The sequence below is a fragment of the Microtus oregoni genome, unplaced genomic scaffold (genome assembly GCF_018167655.1).
Source record: "Microtus oregoni isolate MIOR12 unplaced genomic scaffold, Mior012 000037F_ref0000500, whole genome shotgun sequence".
NCBI classification, from domain to species: domain Eukaryota; kingdom Metazoa; phylum Chordata; class Mammalia; order Rodentia; family Cricetidae; genus Microtus; species Microtus oregoni.
The window spans coordinates 12,314,891-12,341,431 of NW_024543096.1; the positions used below are offsets into that span (position 1 = coordinate 12,314,891).

The window sequence follows — 26,541 nt, forward strand, 5'->3', positions numbered from 1 at the left end:
TGTGGGGTAGCTCACGTCTACCTTAACTCCAGCTTCAGTGGATACACTTACACACACACACGCACATAAATAAACACACACACACACACACACACACATATATATTATACAAGCGGAAGAGAATTGGGACATGGTGGCACATGCCTTTAATCCCAACACTCAAAAGACAGAGACAAGCAGATCTTTGTGAGTTTGAGGCCAGCATATTCCACATAGTAAGTTTCGGGACATCCAGGGCTACATAGAGTGACCCTGTCTCCAAAAACCAAAAGAATAAAAAATAAAAAGAAAGAAAGAAAAGAAGTAGAAGAAAGCAACCAGAAGCCTGTCTTTGGGAAGTTAAACTTCTGAACTCAGAGGACAGGCTGTGGTAACTTTCCCCTCTTGATTCGGCTATGGCCAGTGACAAATAAGTAGAAAGCAAGAGGAAGTGTCGAGGAAGATTATTTCTTTCCTGTGCACATTGCCTTTGCTTCCTTTCCTTGGGAGGCTAAGCAAGCAAAAAAGTAGTATAGATGCTCTTTACCTAGAGTTAACAGAAAGAAAGGGGTAGGGGAGAGAGAGAGGAGAGGAGAGGAGAGGAGAGGGGAGGGGAGGGGAGGGGAGGGGAGGAGAGGAGAGGAATAAATAAATTGCTGGCTGCTGGTAGGCTTCTCTGCACCAGCCTTGTTAGTAGTGACAAGAATCGCACCTCCCCCTTTGACCTATAAAGTTTGGCTAACACTGCTTCAAGCACATATATCTGATGTCTGCCGGGTCACGTGAGCCACATTTTTCTGTGTGTTTACTTTGGCCCAGAGAGAATCATGACAAGCTTCCTTTTTATGAATTACAATTTAGGGGAGAGAGGGAAGAAATGAGGGAGGGGGAAAGAGAAGGAATGAGGGAGGGAGGAAAAGAAGGAAGGGAGGAAGGGAAAAAAAGAGAGAGTTGCTTAACCTTCAGTGAGTATTTATCAGCCACTGAAGTCCCAAAGCAGCCAGCTCAGGGCTAGTGTGTTGAGCCCTCCTCTCCTTCCTCTTTCTCTTTCTGCACTTGTGTGAAGCTTGACTTAGATCAGGGTTTGGCTTGTAGAATATGAGGGGAGAGAGGATCACGTTTCTGAGTGTGTCTTTAGGGGAAGATACACCTTGGGATAGTAAAGACCTTAACTGTTTTCTGTGGCCATGAGGCCAGCTATGGGTGAGAAGATCTCCTGCCGTAGAATGAGGAGCAGATATTAAGGGCAAGCAGTATTCTTGGAAGGTACAGTTTTGGGGTACAGGCATGAGGTTGAGGTAAGTTGGGTTGATTTTTGTTTTCAGCTGCTCTCCTTCTGTAAACACAGGGGATTTCTAACGCTCGTGAATGTTGGCTTCTGTTGTGCTGCAATGTACCCCTGGGCTCAATTCAGTAGCCAACACAGGTATCACTCACTATTGCAGTTCATGGGTAAGATGTCACCTGAATGGCAGTTTCCTATCTCTGCCGAAGATGCGTTCCTCTCCTTCTGCATCCATGGGAAATGGTTGCTGTCATCATCCGCTCTCCATCTTCTGTGCTTCAGAGATTTATTTTCTGTTATCAACATAAAAGCACAGTGTGTATGAGGAACCTCCCATAGGATTCCATCCCTTACATACTTCCCTCTTCTTACAGTTTGCATGTTGCCACCGATCCATTCCTCTTGCAATCATGTGACTTTTAGGACGTCTACTGCGTTGCGCAGCCATCGCATAGCCCAGTTTCATAACACCTTTATCCTCCGGTAGAATCCCGTGTGCGCATTTACCCTTAGGAGTTCTTTGTACCACTGTCCTCACTGAACTGTAAGGCAACACGTGTCACAGACATGCAGATACCCAGTGGTGACAAGTCTCAATCAGAGACAACCATGAGAAACTATGCATTCCATTTCTAATGATGGGAGATAGAGACTACAGAAACTCCTAGGGTTGAAAAGATCGTTTAACTTCAGAAAAAATGTTTCATTGTACACTAAGACAGTTATTATTTGACTCCTTCTAATCTTAAAATAACCCTCTGTAAAGCTGTGTCCATTGACACTTTCCTGATGTATGAGACTTTTGTGAACGCCCTCTTCAATACATTACTCCTTCTGTTCTAAGTTTCTTGTGATTAGAATCTAAATCTGCAGCTTTCCATGTAAGATCTAAATTACTGTTTGACGAACACTTCTGACTCTACATGTCGACCATGATCACTATAATTTTTCACTTTGGGATACATATTGGAAAGAGTAATGTTTATTAACTTTCTCTGTAATAAATGTAATCAGCAGCTTTCTTGGCCCTCAGATTGGTATTATTGATAATTAACTGTGGTGGTGAAGAATTACCAATGGTTATGGCCCCAAGGAACAAAAAAAAAAATGTATTGGAAAAGCTGCTTGAGTAAAGCAATCGGGATTTTAACTCAGGAAGTTACACGCACCAAGCATACCGCGTGCCAAGTGCAAATCGCACCCCTCCCACCTATTGCCCAGCCCCTTCTTGAGCCTCAGAGTTGGCAGCAAATCAGCAGGGTCGCCCCGCTTAAGGAATCCATTCATAAGAATGTGGGGTAGAGAACGCAGAACCCGAGGATAAGAAATGCTCATTTTTAGCACTAAAACACCTGCCTCCACCAGTTTGATTTTACATTAAGGAAAATAAGGAAGAGAACTTGGAATGAGTCAGCTCCATCCTCCAGCAGCACTAATTCCTGTGTGTGTGGGAGCTCTGGGCAATGAGCCTTCCACTTGCAGAATTATGGCAGCCTTGGATGTTCACACACAAGTGGAGAACTTGAGAAAGTATGCGCTTGAATGCAATGATACTCTACTTTGGCTCCCATGAGACTTACCTGGAAGCCTTTCCAACATCCCATGCCCAGGCCACCCTAAACCGGTTAAATTAGAATATTTGGAGATGAGATGCAAGTACCAGTTTGGTTTCACAGCCTTCCTCGTGATCCTAATATGTGCTAAAGGTTGAGAACCACGGACTTAGTGATAGGGTTCTCCTGTTTACACGGAAGGCGTGCGGCTTTAAGTCCTTTGCTGCACATTGGAATCATCTGAAGAATTTTCAAAAGATAACGGCTGTGAGGAAAATGGAGAAAGTTGAACACTGGGGACCAATTTTCAGTTATAAAATGAACAAGTCCTGGGATCTAAAGCATGATGTAAACTTTGAAGGATATGTTAATTAAAATGCAGTCTTCACATGATGTGCATATATTCCAAATCATCACATTATACATGGACTCTTTATCAAATAGAGGCATGTGTTTATGGACACATTGCTGCTGGACTCACCCTCAGAGACACTAACTCAGTTGGTCCAGGTTTGGGCTCAAATAAACAACTGCATCTTTTTCAAAAGCTGTGCCAGTGATTTCAAGGCACGGTCAGGAATAAAGAATAAGTCCACTTCCTGGACCAAGAACAGACACCTTAACTTGTGGCTGGCTCTAACGGAGGGCTGAGCAATACCTGCCAGATCATGTGTGCTCAGAGCTGATTCGAACGCAGTACCAGAGACAAACACCACTTGCTTTAGAAAGAGGTTTGAGTTGCTTCTAGTGGTGCAGGCTCGAGTTTCCAGCTTTTTGGAAGGCTGAGGCAGGGGGATTGAAAACGCAAGGTCTGTTTGAGCTACAGTCCATGGCCCATCCTGGGCAAGTGAGACCCTGTCCCAGAAGAAGAAAATGAAAAGGGGACTGGGAATGCATCTCAGCTCAGGAGCTGAATAGCTGCCCTATTATCTCTAAGTTCAGTATACATTATTGGGAGTGGGGGGAGCACTCAGAGTAGCGTTGCACATGCATGAACATGTGTACACATGTGTATATACATCTCGGTATCAGGTTTTTGGTAGGAAAAAAATCTGGGAATATAAGAAAATATTCTCCAACCGAATGTAATGTAAGGAATGTAAGGAGCATAGGAGACAGACTGGTCTGTTTGAGTGTTTGGATAGCTTGGTTGTTTCTTAAATTCTATAGTTAGAGATATCTGATCAACCTTTCAAGGTTTATTTGCATACTAAATAGATGTGGTTCAAGGAGTTTTCTGAAACACGCCTCCTTTTTCATCTCTCCATCAACACAATCGTGAAATGGTCTGGTAAGTTAAAGCTATCTTCCTGGGCTAAGCCAGACCTGTGATACCGCTTCACAGTCCCTGTTGGTTTCGGAGCCTAGGCATCTGCCTTCTCAGGTGAATCTCCAGGCAGTGGTTCTCAACCTTCCTAACACTGTGACCCTTTAATACAGTTCCTCATGTTGTGGCCCCAACCATAAAATTATTTTTGTTGCTACTTCATAACTGTAATTTTGCTACTGAGTGGTGTCTCATTTCCTAAGACCAAACACGTATTTCGAGATCCATAGGTTGAGAACTGATGCTTTAGGGACTTGGGGTCTGTGGAATTGGAGGAGTAGCATTCAAGATGAGGTTTCCCTATACTTAGATCTGAAATCTTCAGAATTACCGAGTGCCCGGCCTAGCAGCATGTGCCTATTATCCAAACACCTAGGAGGTAGACAGAAGGATTGTCCAAAGTTCAAGACCAGCCTGGGCTACATTTAAGATTCTGCCTTAGAAACCACAAAAGCGGAATTACCTGAGAAAGAACTATGAGAAAGGAAAGGTTTCAGGTAGTGGGTAAAACAGACAGAAGACGAGGAAAGGCACCCCAAGGAATTCCAGAGCAAGTACCCAGCAACAGCAAGCACCCCCAGTTTCCCTGGTGAAAACCTTGGGATAGAGACCTGGATCTGCCTCCGATTTCTGATTCAGGAACAGCTTAAGAAATGTGTGTCTGATGACTTGGGAAGGAACACCTGGGCATTCTTAGGTATATTAGACCTCCTTGATAGCTGTCTAACTTGTTCCCCTGAACTCCGTTTTTCTACAGCTGAATTAGAACCAAGTGAGACTTGTTCTCATTAAAAAACCCGAATCGGAATTATCATTTGTTTAAATTGTTGTGAGCAAACATGGTCATTTACTTATTCTTAATGCAGGGTGTGATTATGAAGCTTGTGGTTTACCCAGTGACTTTGACATTTCTGCTTTCCGCTCTGCCTTTTGCAGAGCTGACCTCTGCACGAGCCAAGGGCGAGGCAACTCCAGGCCTAGGCTCTGCTGCAGCCTTTTGGCCTCAGCCTTACAGGTTGACGGAAATAAACTGACGCAGCCCCATCTACACCAGGTACTTACCCTGCCGCCATTAGCATCAGAAACGGCTACCACAACGCCTCTACTCTTGGAGTGGAATCTGTTTTAAATGCACCTGGAAGGAACACACACCTTACTTCACTCAAAGATAGCCGGCCCATCGGATCATCTAGCTTGCTGAAATTTTAGGGCCGAGACACGATTAGGTCAGGGAATGTCGAGGGCGTTAAAAGAGTTATATGCATATCAACTAGTTAAACGTGCATCAGCCAATCCAACTGGCCCAAGGTGTAAATATCAAAGTACTGGAAAGACTATCTAGAGAAGGTTCTCTACCCTAGCCCACTTATCCTTTATACACGCCTAAGCCACCAAGAGGGGGACAGCATGGTTTTGTTTCAGCCTGAGCCTCATGCAAAAGAAGAACAAATAGCAAAATCATTCTTCAGCTGCAAAAAGTGGCCATAACCTCCATCTAAAGAATCTCTGTGGATCTGGTCCTCCAAAAGGCAGAGCAGGAAGGTTAAAGTCACTGGGTAAAACGGAGTTTTGATGTGGTTTTCCTGAGACGTAGGGGGTTTCCAAAGGTGCAGGATGCCTAGATAAATCTATAAAACTCTTAAATGCAGAGACAGGCCTATGCAGCAATAGGTCTTTTGAGTCATTTGAGTGGTGCCCGCAATTCCTCCTCCTCCACCACCACCACCGACCCTCCCCTAGCTGACTTGACCTCCTGCCTGGTAGAAGTCCGGGTCTGTAACCTAGCTCCGGAAAAACAAAACAAAACAAAACAAAAAAACTCAGCACCACTCAACAGGCCGCAGGGATCTCCGGAGCCTGCGCAGTAGGCTCACGGAGTTGGGTTCGGTAAGGAATTGGGCGGCGGAACGGTCCAGGCCCTCTGGTTGTTCAAGGCTCCCGGCTCCGGCGGACCCCGGCGAAGCCGGCTCGCAACCCTCGCTGCGACTCGCCTGGTGGCTAAATTTCAGCTGCTGGTTCTCTCAGGGGCAACAGGAGCGCAGCCTAAATCGAGAGCACAAAGAAAGAAATGCGCCGTAGAAACTTGTACTAGGATAAAGTCAGACCAAATCCTTGTTCTACGCGTTAGAGCGGCGCTCAGTTGCATGAATGAGTACTCTTGTTAAGACCGCTCTTACAGGCTGGGGGATGTAGCTCAGTGGTAGAGCGCGCGCTTCGCATGTGTGAGGTCCCGGGTTCAATCCCCGGCATCTCCAAGCAGCCGCAAGGGATTTGATTTTTTTTTTTTCTATCTTTACCAACGTTTTGCTCACAACTAACACACCGAAAAGTAAAAAACAAAACAAAAAGGCCAAGAAAAATTTACAAAATATGGAAAACAGATACGTGTTTGCTCGAAGAGAAAGTGAAACGAAAGATTCGGAAAGAAAACTCGTACTTCTGTTCCTCATTAATGCTGATAATTTCACAAAAACAAGATTTGTGCGCCAAGAAAATCTCAAAATATCTCACATTGCATTGGCCGGGAATCGAACCCGGGCCTCCCGCGTGGCAGGCGAGAATTCTACCACTGAACCACCAATGCAAGCACACAAGAGCTCCTTCTCTCATACTATACTAGGAGCCATTAAATTTGTTAATTGTGTGTTCATTCAAAAATCAGAAAAAATAGAATTTTCTTCTTACTCTTGTTTAGTTTTTATCTCTTACATACGTTGTATTTGGATTTATTTTTTGCCAACCACAGGATTTAGAACATGGCACAGTAATTTTAATTCAATGGTTGCTAAATACTGGCAAAACATTAACATTTTAAAATTCTCACTGTTCTAACTTTTGTTAAACTTTGAGTTTTCTTGTTCTTGACAAAGGACACAAGTGAAGATTTTGTATTCTGTAAAGGATTACATGATCACCGGCCTGTGTATCCCACCCCTTTTGGTTTTCATCAATTGTTTTAAATACTCAGACAAAATTACACAGTGGAAAATTTTCAGAATTGGGAATAGGAATCACGGCTCAGAAACTTGGAGTTATGAGGAGAACGCCGAACTGTCACACCGACCCCCACAGAACTGGGAATCATTACTTACTCTAACCAAGTGACCTGGATTCTCTAAATTGTCCCTGTTTCGTTTGTGGAATGACAGTCCCAGGATCCCTTTCAACTCAGAATGAGTCTGAATCTGCGCTTGTTTTCTTGGAAAGGGGAATTGCCGAGGAACAACCAGTATCAAGAATCAGGTAACAGGAAAAAAAAAAAAAATGAGTTCAATGTAAATATGTGTTTGTAATTCATAGAAGACTGTGAATTTGGGCATCCCTGGCTTGTTTGTTTTTTGAATGAAAATTTCAAAAATTGTGATGGGCTTTTGACTAGTTGAGGAAGATTCCAGGAGAAAATAAAATACGAGCTATACTAGCAGTGACTATATCTGAGACTCGATGCCTATGTTGCAGGTGGACTTCATCCTAGAGAAGTAAATTGCTGCAACTTAAATGATGAGACCGGGGCATTTAGGGGCATGATTGGCACCGATCATGTCTGATGTCTGAGGACTTGGCGACTGCCCAATCTGTTCCCCTGAAATATTGCGATGTAACTCGGGTTGCTATACATTCAGAATAGTTGAATGCTGATCACGAACGATCCTAAGCAGCCCCTGAAATAATGTAAGGGTTTATACAATGAGATTGTTCCTAAGGAGCTTTGAGTGTGGGGGTAAACAGCAGAATTTGAAGGCAATGAATTACAGAATCACAACGAGTGAAAACTATAAGGTATTAGAGCGCTGGAAAAAAAAATCTAAACTCCAATCCCAAGCACCTGTGAGAGAACAAGGTCAAAACCATTTTACTTTGAACACAGTTTGTTCTTTGAAATGAGAGAAATGGGGGCAGAAATGGGGTTTAAAATATCACTGTGGAAAGGACCTGACCTTCCAGTGTTGTTCCAGGCCAGTGAGGAAAGCCATTGCTTCCTTGTCCTGCACCTCAATTTATCAGATCATCTTAAGCCCCTCATTCACTAGCATCTGCTTATTAGTTTGTAAGCCAGAAACTTGAGAAAGAAAGAGAGGGAGAGAGAACTTTGAGACTACAGCCGAGAATCATAACATTAAGCAAAGTAAGCCATATGCAGAAAGACAAATATATATTTTAATACGTATAATCCAGATTTACTGTGTGTGTGAAAAGTGTGTTATTCATATGTGAAAATGTCAAAATTGAAGTCCTTTTTTTTTTTTAATGAAAAAATGAGAAGTTGGGGGTGACGCCACACACTTATAATCCCAGAGCTTGGACCGCTGAAGCAGAAGGATTGCCTCAAAGTCAAGGCCAATGTAGTCTCCAGAGCAAAAGGGAAAAAAGAAAGGAGTGACGACTGAAAGGGGTTTTTGATCACAGGAGTGGCTGAGGAGGAAAGTGATGATTCAAGAGCCGATGGTTAGAAAATTGAGAACATAACCCTGAGCCTGTGGGCAGTGGCCACCAGAGAAGCAGCAGAAATGTTTCAGTGGGCAGTGATTTTGCCATCTGTGTGATCAAAATGCATGCAAAGTTCACGAGGCTGGCCCACTGCGCCTGAGCATGGGCACACAGTCCCATTGTCTCTAGTCTGGTCTCCTCTCTAATTCACAGAGACTGTCCCCACTGAGAAAGAGAGGATGAGAAAGCACAGGAGTGGCATGGAATTGTAAAATGTTACATAATGGTTTGGGGCTTATATTAAAGTAGAAATATCTTTGGGTGATTGCTCAAGGTACCAAATCCAAGGATGGAGTTGGCTTGGCTTTGAGGGGCAGTTTAGGATTAGGCCATCTGAAGGAGGCAAGAAGTAGTTGGTATAATACACTCAGCAAAAGAGTGCCCTTTTTTTTTCTTCCTTCCTTTTTTTTTTTTTTTTTTAAAGCTGTGAGTGATTGTATTGATTTAATACACGTGGCTTATTTCTGTCCCAGGTTAAAAACTAGCCCTGGGGAAATGGAGGAGCCTGTCATTTGGACTGCCCTTTACTGGCTGGGAATTAAATCATTACTTATTCCATTTTAGAATCACAAGTAGTACCCTAAGGCCTACTTTCCTAAGGATGAAAATCAGGGCATGGAAATGAAGAACCCAGGTATAATTCTCACGTGCAGGCTTTGAGGATGCCCCGCTGTTTCCTGGAAGGCGGTCATTGAGAGTCACCTGTTTGCATTTCCCAGATCCCAGGCATACCCAGTCAGTCAGCAAGTCTGAGGTTTCTGTCCTAAAGGGAACTGAATTCTGCTCCTCCTCCTCATAGCAGTCTCTTCTACTTGGGGTAGAAAATTACCACCTTACTCCCTAGACTGAGAATACCTGCATCTCTTTTGCCATGGTCCATGCAGCTACTGATTGAATTGTCTCTCTTCCCTCACCAATTCCTCTCTCTTCTCCCATTTCTTTCTCCCTTACTTTTTGAAAATTTCATTCTAAAACCGAATTTTCCAAGCCCTACAGAGTGTGGAATGGAGATGCGAGTATGAATTCATCACCCTTCTGATTCCTATTTTTTGGGGGGCAGCATTTATTCAAAGAGTCTCGGTGCCATGCAACCACCACCATCTTTTGGCAGAAGTCACTATTGCCTTCCTTACCGATGGCTCTCTTCTTCCCAAGTCATGTTGTGTCTAAAGTGTCTACACACACACACACACACACACACACACACACGTCTATGCATTAAGTACCTTATGCTTATGACTCAAAATTCAACTGAAAGCCTAGTCACTGAAAGTGGTCTTTGTCCCCCCTCATCTCAGGAGATACAAATATTTCATTTACTGGAAAGCGGAGAGGGTGCATGGTGTATGCACATGACATAATACATATGGTTGTAGCCACAAGCTTTGCTTTTTTTTACCCCAGAAAAAAAAAAATCATCTTAGAAAAAGTTACCTTAACATAGGCAGCTACATTTTACAGAGGCAGGAAAGGGACCTCCGTACATCCTTTAACTGCATTTATAGGTTTGGAATTAAGATATTAACTTTTCCATTTCTCATTTGTAAGTAGAATCCTCAGGCCAGGTTTCCTAAAGATTACACTCAAGGCATGGGAGTAAAGACCACGGCTGCAGTCCTAAGATGTGTAAGGACGGTAGGATAGTGCATGTCATAGAGGCTGAGTCTTCAGGTGGGTCTTCAGCAGAGGATGCTCACCCTGCTTTTATTGCTGTGTGGTAGGACCAATGCTACAGTCAGTGCATGATTATAATAGCTGCAGAATAAATTCCTGCAAATAAAATTACTGGGGGAGAGTTGAGTGTTCATTTATTTTTAAGACAGAGTACCACTGTATAGCCCCGTCTGGCCTTGAACTCAGAGATCTGCTCGCCTCTGCCTCCTAGGTGCTGGGTTAAGGACGTGCCCCACCATGCTAGGAGTAATCTGGATACACAATGTAGAATTACATCTCAGAGAATTGGTTTTCCTCATTTGTAACATGTCATTGTATTAGCTGTCCTGGCTTGTGTTCTAATACTGTAGTGAACACCATGCCAAAAGCAGCTTGTGGAGGAAAGGGTTTACTTCAGCTTACAGGTTGTAGTCCATCATGAAGAGAAGGCAGAGTGGAACTCCAGACACAAACCTATAAGCAGGAACTGAGACAGGCCATGGAAGAAGGTTGCTCACTGGCTTGCATTAGCCTCATGTTTAGCTATTTTTTCTATACCTCACAGGACCACTAACCAAAGGGTGACATCATTCTCAGGGGGCTGTGTCCTCCGACATCAACCAACAATCAAGAAAATGCTATACCAACATATCTATAGGCCACCACGAAGAAGGCATCACCTCTATTGAGGTTCCTTCCTCCCAGGTGATTCTAGTTTGAGTCAAGCTGACCTAAACCAACCAATCTTTTCATTCTCAAACTTCAGTGGTATTAAATTTCTACCATTTGTGTAAATTTTGCTAGATTCAAAGGGGGGGGGAATTTCATGAGTATATAACATATGAGGTCAAGCAAGGCTTTGAAATAATTTTCTTCTGTTGCCATGTTGAAGTTTCTTAATACTTAAACAGATCTCTCTGTTTTCATCTTGCTAAGAACCATGCAAATTAGATGGGCCTGTCCTGGGTACATTCTTCACACTGATGTATCCCAGAGTAACATGGAACTTTCAAAAATACTTCCCAGTGAACAATATATACTATGAAATGAGATATAACTCTATATTTGGCAGAAGTTTAAAGTTATTTACAAAAAAAACCAATAGTACATGCTTTTCTATATCTCATATAAACAATAAGATGTGTGTTGTTACCCACAAGGATGGCTTCTGGGAAGGCAAAGGAAATGTAATAAAGATATGAGAAAAATTAATAATTTTCAAGATTGGACCTGGTGGCGCTTTCCTTTAATCCCAGCACTCAGGAAGCAGAGTCAGATAGATCTCTGTGAGTGTGAGGTTTGACTATCTACAGAGTGAGTTCAAAGCCAATTAGGGCTCCATAGTGAGATCTTAAGTAAATAGTATGCACAACTTCCACACAATATAAGAGAGGCTTCGGCCTTAAGATAATAACCTTTCATGAACAGGAGAGCCATTAAGTTACCTTCTGTGTGCAACAAATGAGAAAAAGGATGAAGATAAAAATAAAGTAAATGCATTGTGCTAACTAATCTTCAGTGTCAACCTGACCGGATATAGAATCGCCTAGAAGCCATACCTCTAGGAGTGTCTATGAGGTGTCTGCGAGGAGGTTTAGCTGAGCACAAGAGACAAACCCTGAATGTGTGTGGCACCATGCAGGGGCTGGCACACCAGGCAGAATAAACTGAGCAAAGGGAGAAAGCTGGCTGAGGGGCAGCTCCCCCTTTTCTGTGCTTCCTCACTGCACAGGATCTAGGAGACCCTGCCAGCATTCCTGCCGCAGTGCCTGCCCCATCACAGCTACCCACAAACTGTGAGATTAGAAACCTTCCTTAGATTTCTGTCAACAGGCATTTTGTCACCGTTTATGAATAAAATCATAAATGCACAATAATATAGCACAATCCTCTATTGGTGGTCCATGTATTCTAGAATGGTTCTGGCTTTTTTCACTGATTTTTCTGGGGTTTTTGTATATTCACAGATTTGTGTTGCTATTCCCTTTTCCTAAGCTTCAGCAATAGTTTGGGTTCCTTTCAAAATTTAGTTCCTAACTATTTACTGCCTGTATTTTTTTGCTGTTGCCTTAACCTTCCTAACACATTGTCCCTGTGGTCAAAAGTCCTTTGATTTGTCTTTTAAGACAAGGTCTTCCTATACAGCCACTCCCTGCTGACTTCACAATCAAGATTCTCCAGACTTCACAGCCCCCGGCTACCTGTGCACACAAACAGGCACAGCTGGAAAGCTTATCTGCATGTCCACTTGCTTGCCTCCCTCTCTATAATTGCTAATGCAATATTGATGTAATGTCTATCCGGGCAACACTGCCAACTGAATATATAAAGTCACCTATCGATATTCACCAATATCCAATAGCAATCCATCTTTTGATAGAAAATCACAAAGTAAAAGAAAAACACAAAACCAGATCCCCCTCAGAGCTTAAAGGAGGAAGCACATATTCCAACACCACATTCTGGAATCTGGCCTCCAGAATTGGGGTGACGGATTCTGCACTTTAAGCAACACAATTACCAAGTATAAAGTGCCAGGTTGTAAGAGAAAGGAGACCAAACCACATAGGAGGACTCTGTAGGCTTGAACTTTTGTCTAGGCAGAGACAGTAGTATTTTTTTATTAATAATATTAGCTTTATTCTTACAATTATTGATTTAATCAGTTTTTCAAATTAAGCAGTATTCTGAAACCAAAAGTGGCAAAATATTTAACAGCAAAAGCCAAGACATAGGACTGAACTGTGTGTGTGTGTGTGTGTGTGTGTGTGTGTGTGTGTGTGTGTGCCTGAATGTGTTTATGTGCCCGATGTGAGTGCAGGAGCCTGCAGAGGTCTGAAGAGAGCTTCTTTTGATCCCCTGGAAATAGACTTATGCTAGTTCCTAGTTGCCATATGAGTACTGAGACCTGAACCCTCTACAAGTGCAATAAATACTCTCATCCGCTGTACTGTCTCTCCCAAGACCAAATGACTGGATTTATTTCCAATAATATCCTGGCTACTTCTTGTGCTGGGGAACACAGGCAATCACAGCTCTTGGGAATCTGAGACAGAGGAATTGAAATTTTGAAGGCCAGGCTAGGCTGCATGAGACTGCATTTAAAAGAAAAAAAAATTAAATACAGAAGTTAGAGCATCTTTTATTGGAGAAAAATGACCCAGTCCAAACCATTCTGTCTCATTCAAAACTTTGTGCATTGAGACAGGTAAGAAACAAACAGTTGCAGTGTTCACGGTAGACTATTGACTTGTGTGCTTAGCGCTTGACTTTATTTGTTCTACGCTACAATTCCTTCATTTATAGTTGCTTCTAGAATTTGTCAATTGTCGACTACTTCAGTTCTTTAAGATGAAAATACAATGAGTGGGTGGGAGAAGGAGACCACCATGCCTACCCGGAGAAGCCTGCCCTGGGTGGTGAGGGGAGAGAGAGAGAGAGAGAGAGAGAGAGAGAGAGAGAGAGAGAGAGAGAGAGAGGAGGTGAGGAGCAGGCTAAGGTGGATGGCTTGCTTGCCCCTCAGAGTCATGGTGATGTTCGGGCTTAGGCTGCTGCAGCTACGGTGTTCATTTTTGTGGCTTCTGTTACCACAGAAGGCCAAGAGGATAGGTCTGCATAGAGTTGGGCCGTATGTCACTGGCTGCAACACTAGGGAGAACTGGCCCTGCCTCTCACCAGTTGCCATACTAGGAAGAGTGGGCCCAACATCTTGCCTAGGCAACACTACAGAGCTGATTCTTTCGTGGGGGTGTCGGTAGGAGAGGGGGAGGTCCGGCCCCGCCTCTTATTTGTGGGTGAGGGAAAGATATACCACTTCCTCCACCCCTCATCAACTCTGGCAAGTGAAAGAGCTGGCCCTGATGTTACGGGAACAGGAGAGCTGGCCCTGCCCCTCACCAGCTGCAGCAATCAGGTGAGTGACTCCTGCATCTTGCCTGGGCAGCAAAGTAGAACTGACCCTAGTGGTGTAGATGTGGGTGAGCCGACTGGGAGGCTGCGGAAGCAGTAGAACCTCCTTGCTCCTTGCTGCATAGGGTGAAACTAGCCAGGGCAGCCATGGAGAGCTGGTTGTGAGGATGGGGGAGAGCTGGCAGGCTGACCAACCCACTAAGCCCAGAACCAGGGCTATGAGTTGGCCCAACCCAACATTTGCTCCATCTAGGATCTGTTGGAGCATGGGAAGGGCCGGTCCCGCAGATCCAAAGCTACACGATCTCTGCGACACAAGGCAACAACAGGATAACCAAAGGAGTCCCAGTGAGGGCCCAGTATTGATAACAGAAGCCAGAGGCCTGGAGCCAGCCCAATGACTCTGCAATGAACACTTGTAAGTGAAGATATATGGACTAGAGGGTCTACTGTGTGACTCACTGGGTCACACTGCAGTTTCCATGATGAGGTCTGTCTTTCTTTCTTTCTTTCTTTCGTTCTTTCTTTCGTTCTTTCCTCTTCATTTTATCTTATTTTGGGAGAGAGGTTACAAGGGCAGAAGACAGATACAAAGGGGGGACTAGAGGGTCTACTGTGTGACTCAGTGGGTCACACTGCAGCTTCCATGATGAAATCTTTCTTTCTTTCTTTTCTCTTCATTTTATCTTATTTTGGGAGAGAGGTTGCAAGGGCAAAAGACAGATACAAAGGAACAGGGAAGTGAATGGGACCAAGAAGACACAAAGAATAAAAAGTTTTAAAAAGAGAGAATAAGAGAAAAAAATGAAAATGGAATTGAAAGATAATGGCTTTCCTGTGTAAATGTATAATGTATGAATTATTTTGTTTACTTGAATAAGTGGAAATAAACTCATTTGTCTGACAGATTCATTTTCAGGCCTCCAAGGCACCTCAATTATAATTGCAATATTGCACTGGTCAGTCTGTGGAAACACCCGCCCCCACCAGTCACAATTATTTGATAGTGAAAATAACATGGATGAAGAATTAATGGAAAAGACATTACTGCTTTTAATGTTGTCGACACATACAACACCAATCTGTAAAAACACTACCATGTCTAATAATAAAGATGAGAATAACATTTTGATTTTGGAGGGGGAAAAAAGGAAAAGAAAGGAATGGATAATATCCCAGTTATTAGAGATGTAATTTAAGAAATCTTAGGAAATATTTTGAATTATTTCACAATGCTTTAGTACTCTAAACAGGTTAATAGTACAGCTGTTGCAGGAAGGCTCTCAAATAAAATAATTTTGACAAAAACTTTTAAAGAACAGTCTTTCTAATCCCTAGTACCACGAACTAAATGAACACAAAAATGGAAAAGTAAAACAGAAACCGCTTGCCCTGAATAAGCTTATCTAATAATTTCTAGTGTAAATTTCTAGCGTAAATGCTCCAACTCTAGTTTCATGTCTAGGGAGAAGCAAGTGTGCTCAGTACTTCCAAAGGGTTTCCACCAGAGATCAACTACAAAGTACAGACTGCATGGAGTTTTAGGAGGGCATGAAATAGTTTTTTTATTTGCACCATCAATCTTGTAGCTATTGTGCAAAATCTGTGTATGCTTTGTTTATGAATCATCTTTATTTTTAAATTCCCTGATTTGAATGTGCATGCACACACACTCACACACACACACACACACACACACACACACATACATGTATTAACTCTGATACACACCCCTGAAAAAAAGAAATCATGGAGGAGAAATCCATAAGCGTTCTGTGGGACTGAAGTAGAGGAGAGGTAGACTTCCTTTAGTGCTCACTTTTATACAGCTTCTAATGTTGGACCATTTAAAAATATTACAATGCTAAAATTTAATAAAAATTGATGTAGAAAGCAAACTCTAAATTGTGAGTACAAACAGAAACCGGAGTGTGGTGGTATATTAAAATATTACTGTAAATACACAAAGGAATAAAGTCCAATAGCATGACAGTACTTTAAGCACTTAGAGGGCTTGCTGGTAGAAAAAGAAAATTGCAAAGCAGGTGATGGCCTGTGCTAGGCAGTGGAGCTAGGAGAGTTTCCAGTCTGAGGCCAGCCTGGAGGACTCTGTCTTTAAAAGAACGAAGGGAGGTAGAAATTCAAAGAGGTCCCAGGCTTTCTGCGGTGCTTTGAATGAGATGCCCTTCACATTTGGGGGTCATTTGAATATTTGGTCCCCAGTTGGTGGCCAAAGGAAGGAAGAAGAGAGAAAGAAAGAGGGAGGGAGAGCAGGAGGGAGAGAAGGAGGGAGGAAAAGAGGAAAACAGCCAGAAAGTAAAGCCTTACCTGTAATTCTGAAGAGGAAGAGACACAGGAGCACTAGCCTGCAGACCAGTCAATGAAGATTAATTGGTGAGCTCCAGGTTCAGTGAGAGACTCTGTTTCAAAAAATGATTGGGGCTTAGAGAAAGCTCGGTGATTAAGACAGCTTGCTGTTCTTACATCGGATCCATGTTCAGTTCCCAGTGCCTACAGCAGGCAGCTTCAGGAGATCCAAAACCTGCGTATGCACACACACACACACACACACACACACACACACACACGTTTTAGAGATGAGAATTTAGCTCAGTAGCTTTTGTGTAGCAAGCACAGAACCCTGTGTTCAAACCCAACACTGCAAAAGGAAGTGGGGTGGGGAAATGCACCAATACCCAATAGAGCCAGCGTCTTCATTCTTTCAAAGCTTAGTTGGTAATGGCAGCATATACCTTTACCAGCACTTGGGAAGGAAAGGTAGGAGGATCCCTATGAATTTGAAGCCAGTCTGGTCTATACAGTAAGTATCCAGATTGTAAAGACGACATTGTGAGATTCTGTCTCAAGCACACACAAACATACACACAGAAACACACACACACAAATCTTCATGATATATTTGGGGGAGGGGCATGAGGAGAACAAAGGCTCATTATGAAATGGTACTTTATATTAACCTTCTTGCAAAGAAAATAATGTGTCTAATGATAAAAGGGAGACTGATGGGAAAAGGCTGGCATTAGCGGAGTGGTAGATGGAGAAGTATACATGCCGCTGACCAGCTGTGGGGTTAGCAGGTTGTTCAGCCTTAGTTCTCCTCCTATCAAACAGAGGGGACAGCTCCCCTTTACTAGGTTCCTCTTAATAACATTTTAGATTGGGGGATTCCTATTATTTATATGTTTCAAGTTCTACTGCATATCACCTTTTTGTTAAATATAGACAAATCAGTTATCTGTAGCACTTGGGCCTAAAAGAAGGAGCTCATGAGTCTGAGGTCAGGTTGGGCTGCATAATAAGACTGAAAAAACAAGAACAAACCAGCAAAAACAGGGGTTAATGATATAGTTCAGTGGTTGCCTGCTTGCCTCACATGCCAAAGGCCTTTGGTTTGATCCCTATCACTAAAAACAAAATCCATCTGAATATGAAAATTCAGAAGGCCATTATTAGCTGTAAGCTTGGCATTTTATGAGGTACACCTCAATTTTTTGTTTGTTTTGTGTGTGTGTGTGTGTGTGTGTGTGTGTGTGTGCTGGAGGGTGAAGTTTCATTTTGCTCACCATCTAAGGATACAGGCCTTCCTGACAAGGAAGGGGTGAACAGACCTGTGAAGTGGTTGCTCATGCTGCCTCAATGCTTGGGGGAAAAAAGGATGACTGTTCTGTTCATTGATTTTCCAAGTTCAGAAACTTCATTTGGTGAGTTATCAGAAGAAAGTCCCTTCAGACTGGAGAGGTGGCTCAGTAGGACAGCCTTTGCTTATCCCACAGGAAGCGAAGCAACAATAACAAGAAGAAGCCGGGAATAAGAAACTGTATCTCTGAGTCCACATACATGGACCCAAACCCACAACCAGTTGCTTTACAGATTGCTTTACACTATTCCCCAGGAATACTGTTTTTGTCTCTATATGATGCTTTTCTTCTTATGCTCAAAGTATAGGGAAATCAGGCTAGACTCAGACAAGGAAACTGGATTTTGAGCATGGTACATCATTGAAAATTAGATAGCATATGTTCATAAAATATTTAATATTTCCACATTTGTGATAGATATACATTTTCACTATGGAAACTGGAAAGTCTAAGATCATAGTTGCCCTTGGATGACTGCCCCTCTAACCCATAGTAAATATCTAACCCCTTCACATAGATTTTTTTTCATATCACACAATCACTGGTAAAAATAGAGTTAACTCTCTGCTACTTGCTTAGTATATTTTTTTAATCTATAATGCAATTAGTGATATTTTACATTAGTTGGAATTTGCCAGGTTAAATTTAGAATATATAATATATGAGGAAAATAGGAAACAAGTTCAGACCCCCTCTCTGAAGAAGAAGTCTCGGCCAAACATTTCATTCCTTCATCCGACACTGGAGAAAAGTCATGATAAGAATATTGAATTAATGCCAGCACTGCTACCACAACCTGCCACGGGCTGCATGACTAATGAGCTTGAATTTACTTCTCACAGTTCTGGAATGAGGAAGTCCAAGCCTGGAGCCACCACGGTCAGGTCTTTGCACCAGGCCTCTTCTCAGCTCCAGACTGATGATTTCCTGTGTCATGGCAGAAAGAGTGGAGGAGGCACACAGGTTGCTCCTTTGGTAAGGGTACCTCTCCCATTCTTCAGGGTTTCATCCCATGGCCTACTACTTACCTTATTGTTAGTTACTTTTCTCATCGCTACGATCAAGTATTTGACCAGCAGCAAATTAAGAGAGGAAGCATTCCTTCTTGGTCATGGTTCAAAAGACACAGGGAAGGAATGAAGGCTGGAGCAGCTATCACTATGGCAGCACAAAGCATGAACTGGTCAGGCAAATCATATCATGTTAGCAGCCAAGAAACAGCTAGAACTTGAGCTGGAAACAGAGGGTATCTACAACCCTCAAGACTCACTACAGTGTATCTATATCTGCCAGCTAGACTCCATATCAAAAAGGCCCTAAACCTTCCCAGACAGAACCTACCATCAGCTGGTAACCAAGTATTCAATACAAGCCCTGCCTTCTAATGCGATGACACTAAGAATTAGAATTTCAATGTGGGACTTAGGGGAGGTGTGCTATAAATAATCCGTACCTTGTTATTGTTAATATAATGAATCAGAAGGACCTGCTTGCTCTACAGCAGAGCCAACACAAAAGGAGCCTGCCTACAGATTCTGACACCTCCGAGGTCTCTGCTCCTAGTCTGGAGTCCTTTTGATGTATATTCTTTGGTCTCTTCTTTCCCACGGACCTTAAACTTGGACTTGACCTTCATTCTTGTGGCTCTCAACTTCTTCGCATTCTACTTTCTCTTCATCTGGTCTGTTTATCTCTTTAACCCAATACTTCCTAGGCATACTTCAGCTGTGCTCCTAAGGCCCTAGACTAACCGCTGTTGGTCTACTGTATGAGGTCAAGGTAATATTTCAAGCAATTTGATGTTCCTTCAACAATTTTCCATTGAGCTTTCTCTGAGTGTATGATAATAAGGATGGTGAATTCACCTTTGTGTATAAAAACCTTGATTCTTTTCTACCCAGAATGTGAGTCATCTTTAGAAGTGTAGGTGTGAACTGTGAATAAGATACTGTGGTTGAAACTTCCAGGCTTACCTTTGCTTGAGTCATCGACACATTTATACATGCTTATGGTCACTCGTTCACTGTAAATGCAGCACTGCAGTCCTGTGCCATTTGACTGTGCCTTTCTTCTTAACACTCCTGACCACTGTATCTTGATTTCATGCTTACAAGGGCAACACTGTTATGACTTAGAGACCTCTTACTCTTTTCTATCTTTTCAAATATACAGTATCCACACAAAAAGGATTGGACTGGTGAAAAGAACAATCCATTTTGTCAATTGCTTCAATGATTAGTAGACAAGCTATTTCCAATTTAATGTGGTTTCTTTTCTTAACTTCTAAAGCTAATTAGCAGTAAAAGACTGGTTATATCAAATAAAACAGTGTTTATAAGAAACTAGACTTTGTTCAATGAAAACTAACAGAAAATATCATTACCATTAACCTTCGATTAATACCCAAGAAAATGTGTGTTCTCTAAACTTTATATACAGTCAGCAGAGGATGAAATTATGACCCTATGCTAATACTTCTGGCAACTATTCTGTGTTCCATAAAGTGCTTACTATTTGTACAGTTCCCTAGTCAGGTAAGTTTTTGGTGAAAAATGATGTACCAATAAAATTAGCTAGCATTTTTTTCTTTTAAGACCAAGTACCTGAAAGACACCAACCTAATCAGATATCATCTACTGTGACATTATGGGTCATTAAATATCAAATTCTAGCTGAATATATTGACACAGACCTGTAATTCCAGCTGTCAGGAGCTAGAATCAAGAGGACCACTCCAAGTTTGAGACTAACATGGTCTACTTAGCAAGTTCCAGGCTAGCCAAGGCTACATAGTAAGATGCTGTCTCAAAGAACAAATAAACAAGCACAAAGGAAAAGTCCTTAAGTTTTTCAGGGGCTGTGTGGAATTAGAAAATATTACTGTCATATCCCCACCTAAGAGCCTATATTATAGAACTAACAGACATAAAAATAAAAACCAGGCATAATAGCGCACACCTGGAATCCCAGTACTTAGAAGGCTGGCAACGGAATCACCACAAGTTCAAGTCTCCTTGAGTTTCACGTTAGCATGGGCCATATTTAAAAGCAAAATAAGCGGCCTTCAAGATAGCTTAGGGACTGTTGTCTTGCTCACATCAGACATAACTTGAGTTCTAATTTTGGAACCTGTGTGGTAGGAGAGAACTAAGTGTGTTGGTCTCTGATAAGTTTGCCACGCACAAAATAAATAAATATTAAAAAGGTTAAGAAATACATATGTTCTATAAAATGTCAGAATGCTTTCTCCTTAGAACTCTTTATTGGTTTTAGGAACATCACCGATGTCCTGAATCATCTAGTTCAAGGTTTTTCTGACTCAGTTTACCTTCCTGAATGAAGGGCTTACTTAAATCAGTCAAGAAATAAAGTAACCTCATGAGGCCTAAACTAGCTGCCGAGTAACAAATGTAGACACTATCCATCAGACATAGAATGTACCAGAAAATGCCATGAGATCCCTGTATAATGACATAGTGATCAAGACTAATCTAGCTGGGTGTGGTGGCTTTTATCTATAATCCCAATACCAGAAGGGTTAAGGCAGAAGGATTGCCATGGGTTAAAGGCCAGCATGTGTTGAAAGGTGAGTTCTGGGCCAGCTTGGAACAGAGTAAGAGAGACCCTATATCAACAACAACAAAACAAACACATGACAGTACTGTTGGGCTGCCCAAGTTTAAATAATCCTGTCGTCATCTCTGACCGGTTCTGTAACCTTGATCAAGGTAGTTAGCATCTCTGTCTCAGTTTCCTACTTAGTATAATGGCATATAATTGTATTGCCTTCACAGGCTGTGAGAAGTAAGTGAGCTAATGCATAGAAAACTCTCCCACACTTTCTGGTATCTAATAAGCTCAGAGCAGTAAATGCTAATTGTTAAAACAGCAATTGAGAAGCAGTACAGGGACGTTTGTTTATAACAAGTGTAAGGTCAACTTAGTAGCCACAACAAAACTGGTGCTTCTCTACTTATAGCTTCCTTGTGTTCTTTTGGGTGTGTCATTGTTAGGGTTTTGACTGCTGTGGTAAAACACCATAACCAAAAGCAACTCAACAAAGAAAAGAGTTATCTCACTTACACTTCCATATCACAATCTCTCATGGAAGGAAGTCTTTCAGAAACTCAAGGCAAGGGTCTGGAGGCAGGAACGGAAGAAGAGGCCACAGGGAGTGCTACTTACGGAGTTGGTCTTCATGGTTTACTCAGCCTGCTTTCTTACAGCACCCAGACCACCAAGTTCAAGGATGGCACCAGTCAAGGAGCTCCGTCCTCTTATGTCAATCATCAGTGAAGAACATGCAGCACAGGTTTGCCCACGGGCCATCGTGTGGGGGCATTGTTGCAATGAAGGCTCTCTCTTTTCCGGCCATATAATGGTGGTGCATGCCTTTAATCCCAACACTCAGAAGGCAGAGGCAGGTGATCTCTGTAAATCTGAGCCAGCCTGGCCTACAGATCAAGTTCAGGACAGTCATGGCTGTTACACAGAGAAACACTGTCCCAAAAATCCCCAAGAAAGGTCCCTCTTTTAAATGACTGTAGCATGTGTCACATCCAGGGGTTCATTGAGAAGAGTGATAGCAGAAGTAATATTCGTGTTGGGCCTTCAGGATATTTGTATGATAATAGAATACTTTTATAAGCATTTTGCTTTGTAAAAACTTGATATGAGGGCTGGGAAGATGATTCCATCGTTGTGGAAACTAGTTGATTTTGTAGAAGACAGGGATTCAGTTTCCAGAACCCACATGGGGCAGTCATGTGGCCTGAAACTCAGTTCTAGGGATCCACTGTTCTTTTTTGGGACTCTGTGGGTACCCACACACATGTGGTACATGGATACACATACAGACACTTTGATAAATAATAAATAAATGTTGGTGGGATAAGCAGCATTTTACTCATAAAGGATCTGAGACTGAATGGCGGAGGTGATGTTTTAAAAGAGGCCCGAGACAAAGGCTTTATAAATTCCAAATTTCTTAATCTTCTATAGAACAATATGTAATATGGGAAAAAGGACAAAGCAGCAATATAATTATTGAATCAGCAGAGTATAAAACTTGACTTAGTTTGTTTCAAAATTCAGTCACTCTTACATATATTAGTTTAATACTAGATTTTAAAGAGGTACTGTAAATGTACTTAGGGACAAAGCTTGATTTTTCTTAATTAATTGATTAATTAATAAATATTCTGATTTTGCTTTTGTTTCTTTGTTTGTAGGCAGAGCTATCCTTGAATTGGTGACAATCTTTGCACCTTAGATACACACACACACACACACACACACACACATACACACACCCAGGGCTGGAATCAAAGGCGTGTTCTATCACAATTTGAAAATTTTTCCTTAATAGTAAAGAATAGGTCTTAAAGTCATTTCTAGTTTATACTACAAACACAGTGAGCATGTCACATTTGACTATTCCAAAGGAAATTGCTTTCGGATTTGGTATTTTAAAGTCGACTATCATTGTTAAGCATAAATAACATGCACGTGACTACCAACCTGTCTTCCTTATTCTTCAGATTTGTTATGAACTGCAAGTTAGGCCTAACCATTCTGTGATAATTGATGCTGAAGCCCATGGAGAAAGAATGGATGTGAGGTCAAACATTCACATTAAAATGTAAAGGATAGTCTATTATCTGAAAGTATTCATAATGATTCTCACAGATACATCTAAATGTATTTCTATCCTAAGAAATATATGGAACCTGAATAGCTTTTCTATTCACATGTTTTATGGAAAAGGCATGAACCAAATGATCCCCAGTCACTTTCCAGCTCTCCAGGCCTGAGCTGTTCCAGTAGCTTTACCAGAGTTTTATCAGCACAGAATGCCATAAAAAAAAAAAAAAAGGAAGAGGAAGGCAACCTCTTACATTCAAATGAGTTCTAAGAATCATCAACGGTTATTCAGTACTAACCTTGCTTTGCGAGTAGTTGTATTTTAAAGGATTATATTCACTCCATTTTCACTTCAAAATGAGGAACATCATCAGTTGTTCCTTGTGTGTTCTAAGCAACGACAGACCAGAAGAGACAAACAAGTCTTCAACACACGTTGTTAAGTAAGTGTATGAAGATGTTGCATACCATCCAACCAGATCCAGGAGTTGTGTTAAGTATTCTGCTGCTTCTTCTATCATCTAGATAATAAAATGTACTATCATCCAGCTGTGGACAAGAAGAACATGGAGGGCGTCTAAAACAAACTCTACTTTTCACTGACTACTACAGTCATCCATTAAATACTTTGTTAGGGGATTCCACATTTCTTTCTTTCATCACCAATGATACATCAAAGAACACAAACCATGCCCTCACAGCAGCACTAACATTCTAACATTGGAGATGGACAGTAACCATAATATAACCACATTTACAAAACGATAAATAGTGAAACGCATTTATTTAAAATAAACCAGATGAGCTTGGGAGATGACTCAGTGGTTAAGAGTACTTGTTGCTCTTGTAGAGTACCCAGGTTCAAGTCTCAGAACCCATATGGTGGCTCAAAACAATCCATAATCCAAGCTTCAGGGAACCCAACAGGCAAACATGTGGTACATATAAATGCATGCATGCAGGCAAAACATTCATACACATGCAGTAAAAGTAAATAAATCTAATAAACTAATTGATTAGCCTCAGATGGGCATTAGACAATAAGGAAAGAGACTTCAGATTGTGAATTAGGCCATGAAGAAAGCCCTCTCTGAGGAAGTAATATTTTAATGAAAACTGCCAAATAGACACAAATATGCATTCTAAGTAGAGACAATAAAAAGCAAAGTTATAAGCCCTGAGGGGTCCAAGTTGTGATGAAATGGAGAAGAAAGTGATGAGCCATGAATGTAGGGAAATGGCGAGGTCGGCCAGGGCAAGCACTTCTGCTTTTGCTCTAAATGGTGTGGGATACAATTGGAAGTTTGTGTGCAAAGAAATAAGCTGGTTCTTGCCTTACCCATATAGTCTGGCTATGAGTTGGATATGGAATAAAAAGGGCACCAAAGGAACAATGATTCAAGGGCAAGAAACACACACGTCATGGTGGCTTCTGTCTTTAATTATAGCACTCTAGAGACCAAAACAGGATTTCTGCACATATGAGGTCAGCTTTGGTTACATAGTGAGTTCCAAGCCAGCCTGGGCTACAGAATGAGACCCTATCTCCAAACAAAACAAAGCAAAACAAAATACAGGAACCAACAGAAAAACTTGGGGGTACAAATGCTTACTATCCTGCATTTGGTTCCCAAAATCCATAGTAGGAGAGAACTGACCCTTGAAAGCCCTCTGACCTGAACAAATGCTTTGTGGTGAACACACACATACAAACAATAAATGGATTTAAGAGTTTTTGTTTGTTTGCCTTGTTTTATTTTGTGGTTGGCAGAATTGTAGTAGCTGTGATGATTAGGAAGCAGTGAGTAGCTAAAGTCTGCACACATTCTGCAATGAAGCCCGGTGATGCATTGTCCCTAGCTGAGAACAATGCAGGCACAGAGAAGTTGTAGCTTGAACAAGACACCCTGTTATAGGCAGGGCTGGCATGGATCTCAGGTTTGTTTGTGGTTTTTTTCTGCCTGCTAAATCCTAGATTTTCCCCCATTGACCTCATCCTTATGTGAGCTAAAATAATAAATCCTTCGTATTAACCCTGGAAAATGAGGAATTTTACTTATGTGAATGTCAGGACATTCATTTCTGGTTTAGAATTAAATGGGAAGCAGAGGCAAGGTGATCCATGAATCCTAGCATTCAAGAAGTAGGGACAGACATTCAAGGCTTGTAGGCAGAGGCTGCTTGTTTGTTCCTGGCTGCCCAGACCACGGAATAATCACTCAGAAGCTATATTATTTGCAATACTGTTTGACCAATAGCTTAAGCATATTTCTGGCTTACTCTTATATCTTAAATTAACCCATTTGTATTAATCTTTGTATTGCCATGTGGTTGTGGCTTATTGGGTAAAGTCCCATCAGGCATCCATCTGTGGCAGGGCTACATAGTTTCTCTCTGACTCTACCTACTCTCTCCTCCTCTATCTGCTTGGAACTCCCACCTTGCCCTATTCTGCTAAGCCACTGACTGGAACAGATTTATTCATTAATAAAAGCAACACATAGACAGAGGACTTCCCATACCATTTCCTTTTTTATGTTTAAATAAAAAGAAAGGTTTTAACTTTAACATAGTAAAATTACATATAGCAAGACAAGTATCAAGCAAGAATTACAGCTACAATATTTATATTTTATCTTTTATCTTAAGTAAGTAAGAGAATAATTATAACTATCCTTCAACTCCATCAAAGACTCCAGAATGATATAATATTACCTAAGTAAACAGGAAGTGCATTGTAAGCAACTTCCAAAACTCTAGAATTGACAAAGACATCTTGCTGCATGGACAGTCACCCAGACTTTTTCTGTATCTCTGGGGCACCCATATTCAGCCTACAGGCCCATAGTATCTAGCAGACTTTTAAATGAAGCAGGAAAATTTCAAAGATACTTCTACCTATATTGGCAATCAGTCACTTTCTTCTGTGTTCTGCAGAACATCTGGCAGACTCTTTCATGAAGCAGAAACCCCAAAGGACCATCTCACCTTTAGGCAAGTTCAGTAATCATTTCTCGGTAGGTCCTGCATACTCAGTTCACACAG

General features: G+C 41.7%; 1 protein-coding gene and 2 non-coding genes across 3 annotated transcripts in view; 2 read left to right on the forward strand and 1 right to left on the reverse strand.

Moving 5' to 3' along the window:
* Nucleotides 1-6,327: 6,327 nt before the first annotated feature.
* Trnaa-cgc lies at nt 6,328-6,399 on the forward strand. Its single transcript has one exon. It is a non-coding gene; the product is annotated as a tRNA-Ala (tRNA).
* Nucleotides 6,400-6,657: 258 nt separating this feature from the next.
* Nucleotides 6,658-6,728, reverse strand: Trnag-gcc. Its single transcript has one exon. It is a non-coding gene; the product is annotated as a tRNA-Gly (tRNA).
* A 553-nt stretch (nt 6,729-7,281) lies between these two features.
* The window catches only part of Gpd2 (glycerol-3-phosphate dehydrogenase 2), a 176,273-nt gene continuing 157,013 nt past the window's right edge, over nt 7,282-26,541 (forward strand). The window contains exon 1 of the mRNA XM_041631438.1: nt 7,282-7,387. The gene's annotated coding sequence lies outside the window, so the exon portion shown is untranslated. The remainder of the gene's footprint in view (nt 7,388-26,541) is intronic.